Raw genomic sequence first — 15,852 nt, 5'->3', positions numbered from 1 at the left:
GTTGACCTTGTTAACTATGTGGTTCTAGATTGGGGTTGTTCACCTGTGCCAATCAGGAAAGCCTGGGCTGACCAATACAAACAGGTTCTGATGGGTGGTACGGTGGCTCAGTGGGTAGCACTGCTGCCTCACAGTGCCGGGGACCTGGGTTTGATTCTAGCCTTGGGTGACTGTCTGTGTGGGGTTTGAATAATCTCCTGTCTGTGGGGGTTTCCCTCCAAAGATCTATAAGCTAGATCTGATCGGTGGCTCAGTGGTTAGCACTGTTGCCTCACAGTGCCAGGGACCCAGCTTCAACTCCAGCCTCGAGGTGACGTCTGTGTTGAGTTTGGACATTTCATCACTGGCCACCCAGGGGATTTCCTTTCTTCCTGTTGGTGGGATATGAATAAAGATTTCTGCACTTGTTCTTCACTGTATTCTACCTGCACACACACAACTTGGATGCTGGGGAATAAATACCACTGTTTGGCAGTAGTGTCAGCGTTTTAGAAGATAAAAATAAACAGCCAGGAGACGAAAAGCTTTTGAGGAAGGGAATTCCAAACACTCACGTACCTCTGAGAGAAAAATGTTGGCTCATCTTAATCTTAAACTGCCTTCCTTTTTTAAACTATAACCTCTATTTCTAGAATCTCCCACAAAAGGAAAGATCTTTGCCAGAGCCACCTGGTCAAGTCCTCTCAGGACTTTTCATGTTTCAAGTAAGTCACCTCTGTCTCTTCTAAACTCCAGAGGATACAGGCCTAGCCAGTCTAGCCTTTTCTCATAAGGCAATGTGCTCATTCCAGGTACACGAAGTCCCCGGGTTACGAACACCCGACTAACAAATGTCCCGTACTTACAAACCAATCTCCAGCCTCTCATTTTTAAGAATTATGTTTTAAAATCTGATTTCTGTACAATGTTTTGTCCTAATGAACGGGCAGACTAATTTGCCCGTATCTGTTCAGACCTACACGCAAATTCAGCTTACAAACAGTGGACAAAATGGAACTCGTTTGTAACCTGGGGACTTCATTTATTCACCTTCTCTGAATTTTTGGTTAACCTTCTCTGAACTGCTTCCATTGCATTAACATCCTTCCATTTAGTACATCAATATTCTGCACTGTACATCAGAGTTGGCCTTACTAATGCCCCAAATAACTGAAGCATAACCTCCCTGGTCTTGTATTCAATACCCCTTATAATAAAGCATAACATTCTTTTGCTTTCCTGATTACTTGCTGTATCTGTGCACTAACCTTCTTGAGGGTGGCTAGGAATGACCTGATGGATTAGTGAGCACTGGGGGAGGGATGTAACGGCTGAGGTGGGATACAGGCAAAAGGGCTTCTAATTGAGGTATGATTTTATAACAACCCAGATGCTCTCTTTATTCAAGGGAGTCAAAGATTATTTGGGGTGGGGGTGGGCGGGGTGAATCTAAGGCGAGAAAATGGAGTTGAGGCTACAGCCATGATCCCATTGAAAGATGGAGCAAATATGAGGGGCCAAATAGCCTTCCCTTGCTCCTAATTTGTACATGTATAGTCCATATCTGCAGACTGATTCAGTTTAAGTCACCCCCATAGAGTCACAGAGTTTACAGCACAGAAACAGACCCTTTAGTCCAACTTGTCCACGCTGACCAGACATCCCAATCTGACCTAGTCCCATTTACCAGCATTTGGCTCATATCCCTCCAAACCCTTCCTGTTCATATACCCATCCAAATGCCTTTTAAATGCTGTAATTGTACCAGCTTCTCCCACTTCCTCTGGCAGTTCAATCCATACACATACCCCTTTGGTCCTTTTTAAATCTTTCCTCTCCCCTTAAACCTATGCCCTCTAGTTTTGCACTCCTCATGCTGGGAAAAAGATCTTAGCTAGTCACCCTATCCATGTCCCTCATCACGTAGTCACGTTACCCCTCCAAGCCTGGATTATAAATGCCTCGCCAATGAATCTGCTCGTCCAAATATCATGAAAGGCAGAGCCAAAAGATAGTGCTGTGAAGCCACGGCACTCCTCTGTGCACTCCAGACACCATTTCCCAGAGGTTAGACAGAAGACAGTGGTGTCACTGAAGTCAATTCAAAGGTGCTGTGCAAAGCTTTAACTGACAAGGGTAGACAGCAAGCCACTGAAGTGATTTCAAAGGCTAGTGTCAAAGGCATCATCCTACGCCTGCCACAATCACTTCAAACCTCGATGTTCTTGAACTTCCTCAGTGTTTGAATGAGCTTCTCTTGATCAGGACATGACTGGCTGCTCTAATAAACAGACTCTGCCTGACGGAGGGTTGTCTCCTCGTGTGCAGGAGCTGCAGCTACCATCTTGCTCGAGGGGCCGATGCATGGATAGCATTAATTCCCTCCTGTAGCCGTGGTTCATTGTCCCGAAGGTTCTGACGCCAACGCATTTTCAAACTCAGTGTAATGGAAGCCTGGAAAGGGATGTCACATGGTCATGGCAGCCTGCTACGCCACCCAGACAATACATAACCCTCACACAACACCAAGTCTTTCCTGAGCAATTCAAACAGGACAATGTCTCGTGGATGGTCAACCAGTGGCTCGAATCCAATCACCTCTTGGGGGCAGTCAGGGATGGACAATCAATGCTGGAGTGGCCAGCAATGCCCCCGTCCCATGAACAAACAAAAGAAAACATGCAACAAATTAACCATAGGGAATATGAATACCATTCATGATTCGGAAGAAAAGGAGAAAGACTTGAACTTCCATAGTGTCTTTCATGACATCGCAACATCCCAAAGCGGCTTTTGAATCAATTTCTTGACATGTAGTCACCACTGTAATGTAGGAAGAGTAGCAGCCAATTTGTGCACAGTAAGCTCCCGCAAACAACAATTCAATTTGGTTTAAACATGCTTCTTGAGCAGTAAATATTGACCAGGACTCGTCTGCTCCATTTCAAAATAATGGTTTTCACATTGACCTAACAGAGGAGTAAAAGGCTCACAATTTAACGATTCATGTGAGAGATGGCACCTCAAACAGAGCTGAACCCTGTCGGGATGGCCCTGAGATTGTTCAGCCTCAGTTTTAGCTCAGGTCTCTGGATTGGAACTGGAAAACAACAGTCATGTTCCCAGAAAGTGAGAGTTAACATAGCTGGAAATGGACATCTTTTCCATATTTACAACCCTTCCAACTGCTGCAGAGAACACTGGGATAGGAGATGAAATGGGAGGATGGTGGCCAGGCCCTTCATTTCCTGATGAGAAGAAGGGAAGGTAAATCATTTCTGGTCTGTCGCAAACCCAGGGTTGGAGGGAGCTGATGATCCACCTCATGGCAACTGAGGGATGGAGCAGTTAGTAAGTGAAGGAAGATAGTGAGGACTGCAGATGCTGGAGAGTCAGAGTCGATAAAGTGTGGAAAAGGCACAGCAGGTCAGGCAGCATCTGAGGAGCTAAAGAGTCGACGTTTCAGGCATAACCCTTCATCAGGACTGAAGGATTTATCATCAGGGTCAATCTCTGCTCCAACCCATGCACCCCTAACTCCTAAACCCCAACTCAGACCACACAAATAAACCTGTCAACATCATAGGGCAACATATCACAATGATGAGTAAGCTCCCACTGCAGGTGCTACCTCGGATCAATCTTTTTCTGCAGGTCTCATCATATGAAACGTATGAACAAGGCAGAAAAGCAGCAACCCTGGCCCTTCAGGCCCACCACACCATTCAATAAGACCATTGGTGATCTGGTTTTAACCTCAGCTCTACATTCTCCCATGTCCCACACTCCAGATTCAATTGGCCAACAGGAACAGACAAAGGCCAATTAGCTCACTGAGTCTTCTCACCACTCAAACAGATAGTAGCTGTTTATCTCCAATACCACTGTCTCCATTTCCCTGAATACAGTATGCCTCCAAAAATCTATCAAATTCTATCATGCACATGCTGACCGATTGAGCTTCCACAATACACAATATATACACCATGCACAAATTATTACAATGTGTGAAGTGTAATATATTGAAAAACAGTGTTTCAGGAAGCATGTTTTAACAGTGTTGGGTCACATGGCATTTTATCAATGTTCTGTGGGAATATATATAACCCAGATGACATTGGTGAGGCCACTTTTGGAATACTGCATTCAGTTCTGGTCTCCCTGCTTTAGGAAAGATTGTGAAACTTAAAAGAATGCAGAAATGATTTTGAAGTCTTCGCCAGGATTGGAGGGTCTGAGCTGTAGGGAGAGGCTGAATAGCCTGGGGCCTTTTCCCCTGTAGTGTCAGAGGCTGAGGGGTTGCCAGCGATAGATACAGGGACAGTTACAACATGAAAAAGACATTCAAACAGCCTGTGAACAGGAAAAGTTTGGAGGGAATATCAGCCAAATGCAGGCAAATGGCACTACTTTAGTTTGGGACACTTGGTCAGATGGACTAATTGGACTGTGCTGAATAATTTAATGACTTTAAAACTAGGCTTCTTGCATCTTCAATGACTGATTTATGTTCAGTATTTTGAGTGACCTTGTTGTTATAAAGATACAATATATTTTACGTATTAATGCTGATGTAGGAAGGGAGAGGACAGGATGGAGAAGGAGATCAACTGGCATGCATTCAATAAATAACTGATCTAGTTTTATTTGCTGAGGTACTTGCCAGCTAAAGTGGAGTGAGGACAACAGCGCAATTAAATCTGCCATCACCCCAGTGAATTATCGACAGGAGGTTAAAAGGGCTGACATGGGGAGAAGGTGCTGCATGATCACAGCAGATTTCAGCCTCTACTTTTAAAGCTGTGGTGTTTACCCAACCCTTCCCCCTCCCCATATGCATTCACTTCATTTCACAAGATAAGGATCCAGGTTTACAATCCTCTCCTGTTTGCAGGGAAGATATCACTCTCATGCAGGTGAGGGTCCTGCTATATCTCTGGCCTACACTGAGTGCCCATTGCTGAGTGACTCCCCTCTCTTTGGGAGCAGCTTCTCATCGCCTACAACACTATCAAGTGCCAAGTGTCCCTTTCCATCCATATTCAATAAAAACAAGTTACATTTACATAGCACCCTTAACATAATAAATTGTCACAAGCCACTTCACAGAATTACTACATGACATTCAGCAACAAAGATGATGCTGGATCTAGTCAAAACTTGGCCAAAGAGGTAGACTTGGAAGTGTGCAAGGAAGAAAACAAGGTAGAGAGATGGAGCGAGGGAATTCTGGAATTTGGAGGGAAAAACAATGACTGCAGATGCTGGAAAGCAAATACTGGATTAGTGGTGCTGGAAGAGCACAGCAGTTCAGGCAGCATCCAACGAGCAGCGAAATCGACGTTTCGGGCAAAAGCCCTTCATCAGGAATTTGGAGCCCAGGCAACTGAAGGCACTTCCATCAATGACGGAGCAATTTTCATTCATTCCTGAGATACAGATCTCACTGGTTAGGCCAGCATTCAGTACCATCCCAACCTCCCCTTGAGAAAGTGGGGAACCATCGCAGTCCATGCGGTGAAGTTTTTATCTATTAGGAAGAGGTTTTCAGGATTTTTACCTGGCAACAGTGAGGAACAGCAATGCATGGCCAAGTCTGGCTGGAGGGACCTGCAGCTGGCTCCCCTCGCCCTTCCAGGTGATAACGGTTATGGGTTTGGAAGGTGCTGCCAAAGAAGCCTTAGCGTCTCTTTGCAGAGCATCTTGTAGATGGCACACACACAGTGTTGTTACAGAGCATCAGTGGTGGAAGGAGAAGGTGATGGACATGGTGCCAATAAAGCAGGCTGCTTTGTCCTGAATGGTGTCAGGTTTCCTGAGTGTTGTTGGAGCTGCATTCATCTAGGCAACATCCACAAGTAACAAATCACACACCTTATAGACGGTGGATAGGCTTTGGGCTGTCAGGATGAGAGTCATTGGTTGCAGGATTCTGATCTGCTCTTGTCGCCATAGTATTGATATTCAGAAAGGACAGGGAAAATTATGGTCTCAAACAGGACATTGATGAGTCTTATTGTCCCTGCATAACCCAGGATTAATGTAACAACCCCTCCCAGCCAATCAACCCCAAAAACTGAGTCTTGGATCTCCCGAATTTGACTGTCTTGAGTCTCACAGCCTGAGCAAATTCGTAGAGCCAATACACACCCTCAGCACCAATACACACCCTCAGGACCAGTGCACACCCTCAGAGCCAATACACACCCTCAGCGCCAATACACACCCTCAGCACCAATACACACCCTCAGCGCCAATACACACCCTCAGCACCAATACACACCCTCAGCGCCAATACACACCCTCAGCGCCAATACACACCCTCAGCACCAATACACACCCTCAGCACCAATACACACCCTCAGCGCCAATACACACCCTCAGAGCCAATACACACCCTCAGCACCAATACACACCCTCAGCGCCAATACACACCCTCAGAGCCAATACACACCCTCAGCACCAATACACACCCTCAGCGCCAATACACACCCTCAGCGCCAATACACACCCTCAGCACCAATACACACCCTCAGCGCCAATACACACCCTCAGCGCCAATACACACCCTCAGAGCCAATACACACCCTCAGCACCAATACACACCCTCAGCGCCTATACACACCCTCAGAGCCAATACACACCCTCAGAGCCAATACACACCCTCAGCACCAATACACACCCTCAGAGCCAATACACACCCTCAGAGCCAATACACACCCTCAGCACCAATACACACCCTCAGCGCCAATACACACCCTCAGGACCAATACACACCCTCAGAGCCAATACACACCCTCAAAGCCAGTGCACACCCTCAGCGCCAATACACACCCTCAGCACCAATACACACCCTCAGCGCCAATACACACCCTCAGAGCCAATACACACCCTCAGCGCCAATACACACCCTCAGAGCCAATACACACCCTCAGAGCCAATACACACCCTCAGAGCCAATACACACCCTCAGCGCCAATACACACCCTCAGGACCAGTTCACACCCTCAGCACCAATACACACCCTCAGCGCCAATACACACCCTCAGAGCCAATACACACCCTCAGAGCCAATACACACCCTCAGAGCCAATACACACCCTCAGCACCAATACACACCCTCAGCGCCAATACACACCCTCAGGACCAGTGCACACCCTCAGCACCAATACACACCCTCAGCACCAATACACACCCTCAGCGCCAATACACACCCTCAGGACCAGTGCACACCCTCAGCACCAATACACACCCTCAGCACCAATACACACCCTCAGAGCCAATACACACCCTCAGGACCAGTGCACACCCTCAGCGCCAATACACACCCTCAGGACCAGTGCACACCCTCAGCACCAATACACACCCTCAGCACCAATACACACCCTCAGCACCAATACACACCCTCAGAGCCAATACACACCCTCAGAGCCAATACACACCCTCAGGACCAGTGCACACCCTCAGAGCCAATACACACCCTCAGCACCAATACACACCCTCAGGACCAGTGCACACCCTCAGCGCCAATACACACCCTCAGCACCAATACACACCCTCAGGACCAGTGCACACCCTCAGCGCCAATACACACCCTCAGGACCAGTGCACACCCTCAGCACCAATACACACCCTCAGCACCAATACACACCCTCAGCACCAATACACACCCTCAGAGCCAATACACACCCTCAGAGCCAATACACACCCTCAGGACCAGTGCACACCCTCAGAGCCAATACACACCCTCAGCACCAATACACACCCTCAGGACCAGTGCACACCCTCAGCGCCAATACACACCCTCAGCACCAATACACACCCTCAGGACCAGTGCACACCCTCAGCGCCAATACACACCCTCAGCACCAATACACACCCTCAGCGCCAATACACACCCTCAGCGCCAATACACACCCTCAGAGCCAATACACACCCTCAAAGCCAGTGCACACCCTCAGAGCCAATACACACCCTCAGCGCCAATACACACCCTCAGCGCCAATACACACCCTCAGCACCAATACACACCCTCAGCGCCAATACACACCCTCAGAGCCAATACACACCCTCAAAGCCAGTGCACACCCTCAGAGCCAATACACACCCTCAGCGCCAATACACACCCTCAGCGCCAATACACACCCTCAAAGGCAATATGTACCCTCAGAGCCAATACACACCCTCAAAGCCAGTGCACACCCTCAGAGCCAGTGCATATCCAGAGCATGACCAAGAGTGAGTACACAACTGCAGAGTCAACGCACAACTATAGAGCCAGTTCTATTCACTGTGGAACTGAATAGATACGCAATAATGTTGTGTCAGTGTAAGATAACATGAAGATGCAGCAGAGAAATCGAGCTGTAGTATGATGTGCCACTGACAACAGCAGGATCTGTTAAACATTAAACTCAAGTACACAGAGCCCTGTCGCATTGTCCTGCCTAATAAACAACCTCACTAATAACTTCTGCCCCCAATAAAAATAGCCTTATCCATTTGTTATCAAGGCTGAACAAACAGGTACCACAATTAAATGGACCCAATCGAACATGCCCACACTGAGCAAGTGACAATCAAAATTGGCATGACATGTGGTATTTTTTTGCACTGACGTCAATGAAGAATGTGTGACTTACAACCTGTAAAATCCACCAAAAAGGAATCTCAGTATTTTAAAAAGATACAAGCACTCATCTCAGTTTTCAGCCAAGGAGTTTCATTAAACATGCTGTGAAATATCTGTCTTTAGGGATGGGTGAGGGTTAATTGGGAAAAATGCCATGTGTCTTCCTTTGACAAGACTGCCAGCTGTAACCACCTTCAACAAAAGAGCTGGGCACTATCACAAATGAGAGACTTCTGCTGTAACTAATCCCCAGAAATGGCCATGTAGTGGGAACACTGGGGTTCTTGTGGTACAGATGTAGTTTCCCTACCTCTGAGCTAGGAGAGGCACGTTAAGGGCAAAAGAGAACAAAGAACAAAGAAAATTTACAGTCCAGGAACAGGCCCTTCAGCCCTCCAAGCCTGAGCTGATCAAAATGTACTGTCTAAACCTGTCGGTCAATTCCTAAGCATCTGTATCCCTCTGCTCCCCACCTACTCATGCATTTATCCAGACGCATCTTAAATGAATCTACCATGCCTGCCTCTACCACCTCTGCTGGCAATGTGTTTCAAACGCCCACCACCCTCTGTATGAAGTATTTACTGCGTGTATCCCCCTTAAACTTTCCACCTCTCACTTTGAAAGCATGACCTCTCGTGAAAAAGCTTGTCTCTATCCACCCTGTCTATACCCTTCATGATTTTGTAAACCTCAATCAGGTCCCCCCTCAACCTCCTTTTTTCTAATGAAAATAAACCTAACCTACTCAACCTCTCTTCATAGTGAGCACCTTCCATACCAGGCAACATCCTCGTAAACCTTCTCTGCACCCTCTCCAAAGCGTCCACATCCTTTTGGTAATGTGGCGACCAGAACTGTACACAGTATTCTAAATGCGGCCAAACCAATGTCTTGTACAATTTTAACATGACTTGCCAGCTCTTATACTCAATACCCCTTCCGATGAAGGCAAGCATACTGTATGCCTTCTGGACCACTCTACCCACCTGTGCAGCAACCGTCAGGGTACAATGGACCTGCACTCCCAGATCTCTCTGCCCATCAACTTTTCCCAAGGCTCTTCCGTTCATTGTATAATTCACTCTAGACTTGTCTTGCCTAAATGCATCACCTCATATTTGTCTGGATTGAAAACCATCTGCCACTTTTCCGCCCAACTCTCCAGTCTCTCTATACCCTCCTGTATTCTCTGACAGTCCCTTATGCTTTCTGCTACTCCACCAATCTTCGTGTCATCTGCAAACTTGCTGATCATACCAACAGTGCCCTCTTCCAGGTCATTTATGTATATTACAAACAACAGTGGCCCCAACACTGACCCCTGTGGAACACCACTGGTCACCTTTCTCCATTTCGAGAAACTCCCTTCAACTACGACTCTCTGTCTCCTGGTGCTCAACCAGTTCTTTATCCACCTAGCTAGAACACCCTGCACACCATGTGACTTCACTTTCTCCATTAGTCTACCGTGGGGAACCTTATCAAACACCTTACTAAAGTCCATGTATATGACACCAACGGCCCTTCCTTCATCTATCAACTTGGTCACTTCCTCGAAGAACTCTATTAAGTTGGTAAGGCATGATCTCCCTCGCACAAAACCATGTTGCCTATCACTGATAAGCCCATTCTTTTCTAAATATAAATAGATCTATCCCTCAGTACCTTCTCCAGCAACTTTCCCACCACTGACGTCAGGCTCACTGGTCTGTAGTTACCCAGAATATCCCTACTACCCTTTTTGTATAGGGGGGCAACATGAGCAGTTCTCTGGCACCTCACCTGTATAAAAGTGAGGACTGCAGATGCTGGAAATTAGAACTTAGATGAGAGTGGTGCAGGTCAGGCAGCATCCAAGGAGCAGGTTAAAGCCCCACCTGCTCCAAAAGCATGCAAGGACATTTCTAAACTAGTTGATTAAAAATATCTACTCTGAATGGAAATATGGAAGGGGGCCCTTGTGATACTGTAGTAGTATCCTTACCTCTAGCTAGAGCTGGGTTCAAGTCCCATCTGTTCCAGAGTGTATCATAACACCTCTGTACAGTATGATTAGGAAATATATAGGAAGGAGACAAACTGGAATATTGGGGGAGGGGGCGGTGCTGTTGTGGTACCCCTGTCACTCTACCAGAAGGTTCAAGTCCCAATTGGTCTGGAGTTGTGTCATACCATTTCTGAAGGAGTTGATTGAAAGATATCTGAAATGAGAACACTAATAAAGCTCCTTGAGAGGCTGCCTGGTAATTTAAACAACGGATACAACAACAAAAAAAATCCTAATCATTTTCAGAGCTGGGGGTGGTCAGTGATAGGGAGATTGTCCTGAATTCTAAATGTTCATCCTTATCCATGAATCCATCCATGGCCTCTCTTGCCCCTGAGATATCTGTGCTCCTTTTACGTGACCTCTTCTGTTATCCCAATTTTAAACATCCCACTGACAGCCTTCAGTTGCGTAGGCACTAAACGTTGGAATTCTCTCCCTAACCCTTGAGGACTTTCTCTGTTCCTTTAAAAATCACCGAATCCCTGCAGTGTGGAAACAAGCCATTCGGCCCATTGAGTCCACACTGACCTCCCACCCAGACTAAATCCCCCACCCTTTCCCTGTAACCCTGTATTTCCCATGGCTAACCCACCTAGCCTATACACCCTGGATCCTATGGGCAATTTAGCATGGCCAATCCACCCTAACCTGTACATCTTTGGAATGTGGGAGGAAGCCAGAGGACCCGGAGGAAACCCACGCAGACAAGAGGAGAATGTGCAAATTCTGCACAGAGAGTCAACCGAGGGTGGAATCAAACCTAGGTCCCTGCTGCTGGGAGGCAGCAGTGCTAACCACTGAGCCATGCGTAAGGGTGGCCATGTTTGGTGCTGCAGTGGGATAGCTCAGTCAGAATACCTGTAAGAGTATGCCTCTAAGAGACATGCTCATGATATAATCACCTTACCATAGCATGTTACATGGGGTATAAAGGTCTCAGACAGCATCTTACATGAGATCACTTGATGTATGGCACTCTGTTCAAAGATGCTCCTCTTTTGTATCCAAATTGGTTAATTCGCTCAGATACCTTTGTGCTTGTAGAACAACTGTATTTAAAAGCTAGCTGCAATAAAATTCTTTGGCATCTTTCAACACCATGTTATCCAAACCCAGTTTCTTATTTTGCAAGGGATCCCATGAGCATTGTCACTTCAGGGAAAATATCCTGCTAAAAGCACACAAGGTGCCTATGTAACCCTAGTAATATGTTCTTCAGCACATGCTCTCCACCATTTTATACAACCAAACAGTTGAGGTTGACTTCACCCACCCCTCACTCCCACACGATTCTTTCAATCCCAGGACATCTGTGAGAAAGACCCAACAAACACCCAAGAACTGAAACAATCTAAAGAAAGCGGGTTTTTGACACCATAGGATGTAGCAGCACAAGTAGACCATTCTGCCCATTGAGCCTGTTCCGCCATTCAATGAGATCATGACTGATCTAGTAATCTTCAACTCTGCTTTCCTGCCTTTTCCTTATGACCCTCGATCCCCTGACTGATTAAAATTCAGTCTATCTCAGCCTTGAATATACTTAATGACCCAGCCTTCACAACCCTCTGTGTAAAGAATCCCACAGATTCACAAACCTCTGAGAGATTAAACTCCTTCTTATCTCTAGCAAAGTAGCGCAGTCCAAAACGCGGTTTAAGGTGAGAGGGGCAAGATTTAAAATGAACCTGAGGGGCAACTCTTTTACACAGAGGGTGGTGTGTATGTGGAATGTAGCTGCCAGATGAAATGATAGAGGTGAGTACAATTAGAACATAAAAAAGACATTTGGACAGGTACATGGATAGGAAAGGTTTAGGGGGATATGCAGGAAATGGGACTAGTTGAGTTAGGAAACCTGGTTAGAATGGACGAGTTGGGCCGAAGAGTTTCCTTCCATGCTGTTTACCTTCATGACTCTATCTTAAATGTACAATGTTCTGAGATTCTACCCTCTGGTCCTAGACTCGCCCACAAGGGGAAATAACCTGAAGGTAAAATCAAGAATTAGATCACCTTGAACTCAGCGTGTGAAGAGGTGATCATTTGACTTTGGGGAATTTGTATTCGTGAAATAACAGCCATAATAAACACCCACCTTACTGTGGGTGAGATCACAAACACTTCAGGAAGGAGAGAGGGCTTGCTAGAGCAGGTGGTGAACTGTTTACTGCAACTGCACATGGAGAGACAAGTGAAACTGAGAACTTTGAGCAAAATCGATCATGCAGAGATTGGGTGAGCTGCTCAGATTCATGAGGGGTTCTGACTGAGTAAACAAGACAAAATTGGCAGGGGGGTCGGCAGAGACAGGTTTAAGGTAACTGAGAAAAAGGATGAATGGAGATACGTGGGAAAAAATAAATACAGAAGCAAATTGTTGTGATCTGGGACACCAATGAAAACACTGTTGATGCAAACTCAAGATTAATCTCCAAAGAGAAGTGAAGAAACAAGACTGAATCATCTGACTTTGTGTAGCACCTTTAACACTGCAGAAGGTCCCAAAACACTTTACAGCCAAATAGAATAGTTTTCAAAGTGTAGTCACTTTCAGAAAGATTTCAGCCAATTTGTGCAAAGCAAGCTCCCACTGTGACAAAGACGTGACAATCCACTTTAGTGATGTTGGATGTGGAATCCACATTGGCCAGGGGAAACAGCACTGTTTTCCCCTTAAATAGAACCAACACTCTTCTTTCTGAGCCCTTCTTCAGGAATGAGGAAAGTGTGTCCAGCAGGCTAAGATAAAAGGTAGGGAGGAGGGACTTGGGAGAGGGGCGTTGGGAATGCGATAGGTGGAAGGAGGTCAAGGTGAGGGTGATCGGCCGGAGTGGGGGTGGGGGCAGAGAGGTCAGGAAGAAGATTGCAGGTTAGGAAGGTGGTGCTGAGTTCGAGCGTTGGGACTGAGACAAGGTGGGGGGAGGGGAAATGAGGAAACTGGAGAAATCTGAGTTCATCCCTTGTGGTTGGAGGGTTCCTAGGCGGAAGGTGAGGCGCTTTTCCTCCAGCCGTCGTGTTGCTATGGTCTGGCTATGGAGGAGTCCAAGGACCTGCATGTCCTTGTTGGGGTGGGAGGGGGAGTTGAAGTGTTGAGCCACGGGGGTGGTTGGGTTGGTTGGTGCGGGTGTCCCAGAGGTGTTCTCTGAAACGTTCCGCAAGTAGGCGGCCTGTCTCCCCAATGTCGTGTTGCTATGGTCTGATGATGGAGGAATCCAAGGACCTGCATTGTCGTGTTGCTATGGTCTGGCAATGTGTCGTGTTACTTGAGAGGGTGAGTTGTTGGTTTTTCGGTTTGTACCTCCATTTGAAAGACAGCACCTCCAACTGCATTTTCTCAAATACTGAACCACAATCCATGAAAGGGAAAACAAAATCATTTGTACAGTTGCGTTGGAAAGGGATGGGGAATGGTCCTGATTAGATAATGCTTTCAAGGAGCTGATGGGTTGAATGGCCTCCTTCTCTTTGTGTGATTCCAGGAGCAGGGCCTATCCCATCGGGTGTGTAGATTTTGTTTAAGAAAGAACTAAATGAATTTGGGAGGAGACAGTTGGGCATTCAGGTCTTTTAAATAACAGACCCACATTGTGTGTAGGCTGGCAGTACTTCATCCACAATAAATCAGACCAAATGGAAAAGAGATACAGAAAGGACTGAGAATTAAATACATCACCATTAAACTCTCACAGGAAACAAGGTCGGTTTTCTGAGGTATTATTGTGTAATGAATCATCTGAATCGAGAGCTGTGATCAGCAGCTAAGAATGAGAATGAAAGAATTTATTCATCCTCTGTGAGTCTTTCAAGTGTACGTCTTGGAATGTGTTGCGTTAAATTCACATTAAGCCTGACGATCAATGCAGATACTGGGAGGCAGGTAATGGAGCAGTGGAGACTGCTGATGCTTCCCACTGTACTTAGCCCTCCATCCCAACCCCAACGTCTTCCACTTCAACAATCCAAACTCGGTCACATCTCAGCTCCTCCAGCAGGAAGCTTTCGCTATCAGAGCCATGTGATCACAATACACAAGAGTATTGATGGGCGGCACGGTGGCACGGTGGTTATGGGCGGCACGGTGGCACAGTGGTTCGCACTGCTGCCTCACAACGCCAGAGACCCGGGTTCAATTCCCGCCTCAGGTGACTCTCTGTGTGGAGTTTGCACATTCTCCCCGTGTCTGCGTGGGTTTCCTCCAGGTGCTCCGGTTTCCTCCCACACTCCAAAGATGTGCAGGTCAGGTGAATTGGCCATGCTAAATTGCCCGTAGTGTTAGGTAAGGGGTAGATGTAGGGGTATGGGTGGGTTGCGCTTCGGCGGGGCGGTGTGGACTTGTTGGGCCGAAGGGCCTGTTTCCACACTGTAAGTAATCTAATCTAATCTAGTACGCACAAGACAGAAGCAAAAGAACACAAATGCTGGGAAATCTGAGATTAACATTTAAAAACATAGCTGGAAAAACTCAGCATGTCCAGGACAGTCCATGGAAACAACAAGGAAGGTTCCAGAACAAGGGTCACAGTCTAAGGACGTGGGGTACTCTATTCAGGACTAAAATGAGGAGAAATTTCAGAGACCAAAACACTGAATATTTTCAAGGAATTAGACATAGTTGCAGAGTCCCTTCAGTCCAACTCATCCATGTCAACCAGATATCTTCATACAATCCAGTCCCATTTACCAACACTTGGCCCATATCCCCCCAAACCCTTCCTATTGATGTACCCATCCAGGTGCCTTCCAAATGTTGTAATTGTACCAGCCTCCACCACTTCTTCTGGCATCTCATTTCATACATGCACTACCCTCTGCATGAAAGGTTGCCCCTTAGGTCTCTTTTGAATGGTTTCCCTCTCACCCTAAAGATGTTGACCCTATCCATGCCCCTCATAATTTTGTAAACCTCTATAAGGTCACCCCTCAGCCTCCGACGCTCCAGGGAAAACATCTTCAGCCTATTTAACCTCTCCCTATAGCTCAAATCCTCCAACCCTGGCAACACCCTTGTAAATCACTTCTGCAGCCTTTCAAGTTTCACAGCATCCTTCCTCTCGCAGGAAGGCTAGAAGTGAACGTTGTCTTCAAAAAGTGGCCTAACCAATCTCCTGTACAGTCACAGCATGATCTTCCAACTCCTATGCCTGCAGTTCTCACTTTATCCTAACTTCTGTGTTCAATCCAATAA

The 15,852-nt window shown here is 46.6% G+C and overlaps 1 protein-coding gene across 1 annotated transcript in view; it reads right to left on the bottom strand.

The window, feature by feature from the left end:
• The window catches only part of kif26ba (kinesin family member 26Ba), a 336,823-nt gene that overhangs the window by 246,891 nt on the left and 74,080 nt on the right, over nt 1-15,852 (bottom strand). The gene's annotated exons all lie outside the window — the stretch shown is intronic.

Source organism: Chiloscyllium punctatum, chromosome 11 (assembly GCF_047496795.1).
Source record: "Chiloscyllium punctatum isolate Juve2018m chromosome 11, sChiPun1.3, whole genome shotgun sequence".
NCBI lineage: Eukaryota > Metazoa > Chordata > Chondrichthyes > Orectolobiformes > Hemiscylliidae > Chiloscyllium > Chiloscyllium punctatum.
The sequence above is the reverse complement of the archived record's forward strand: the minus strand, read 5'-3'. Positions and strand labels throughout refer to the sequence as shown.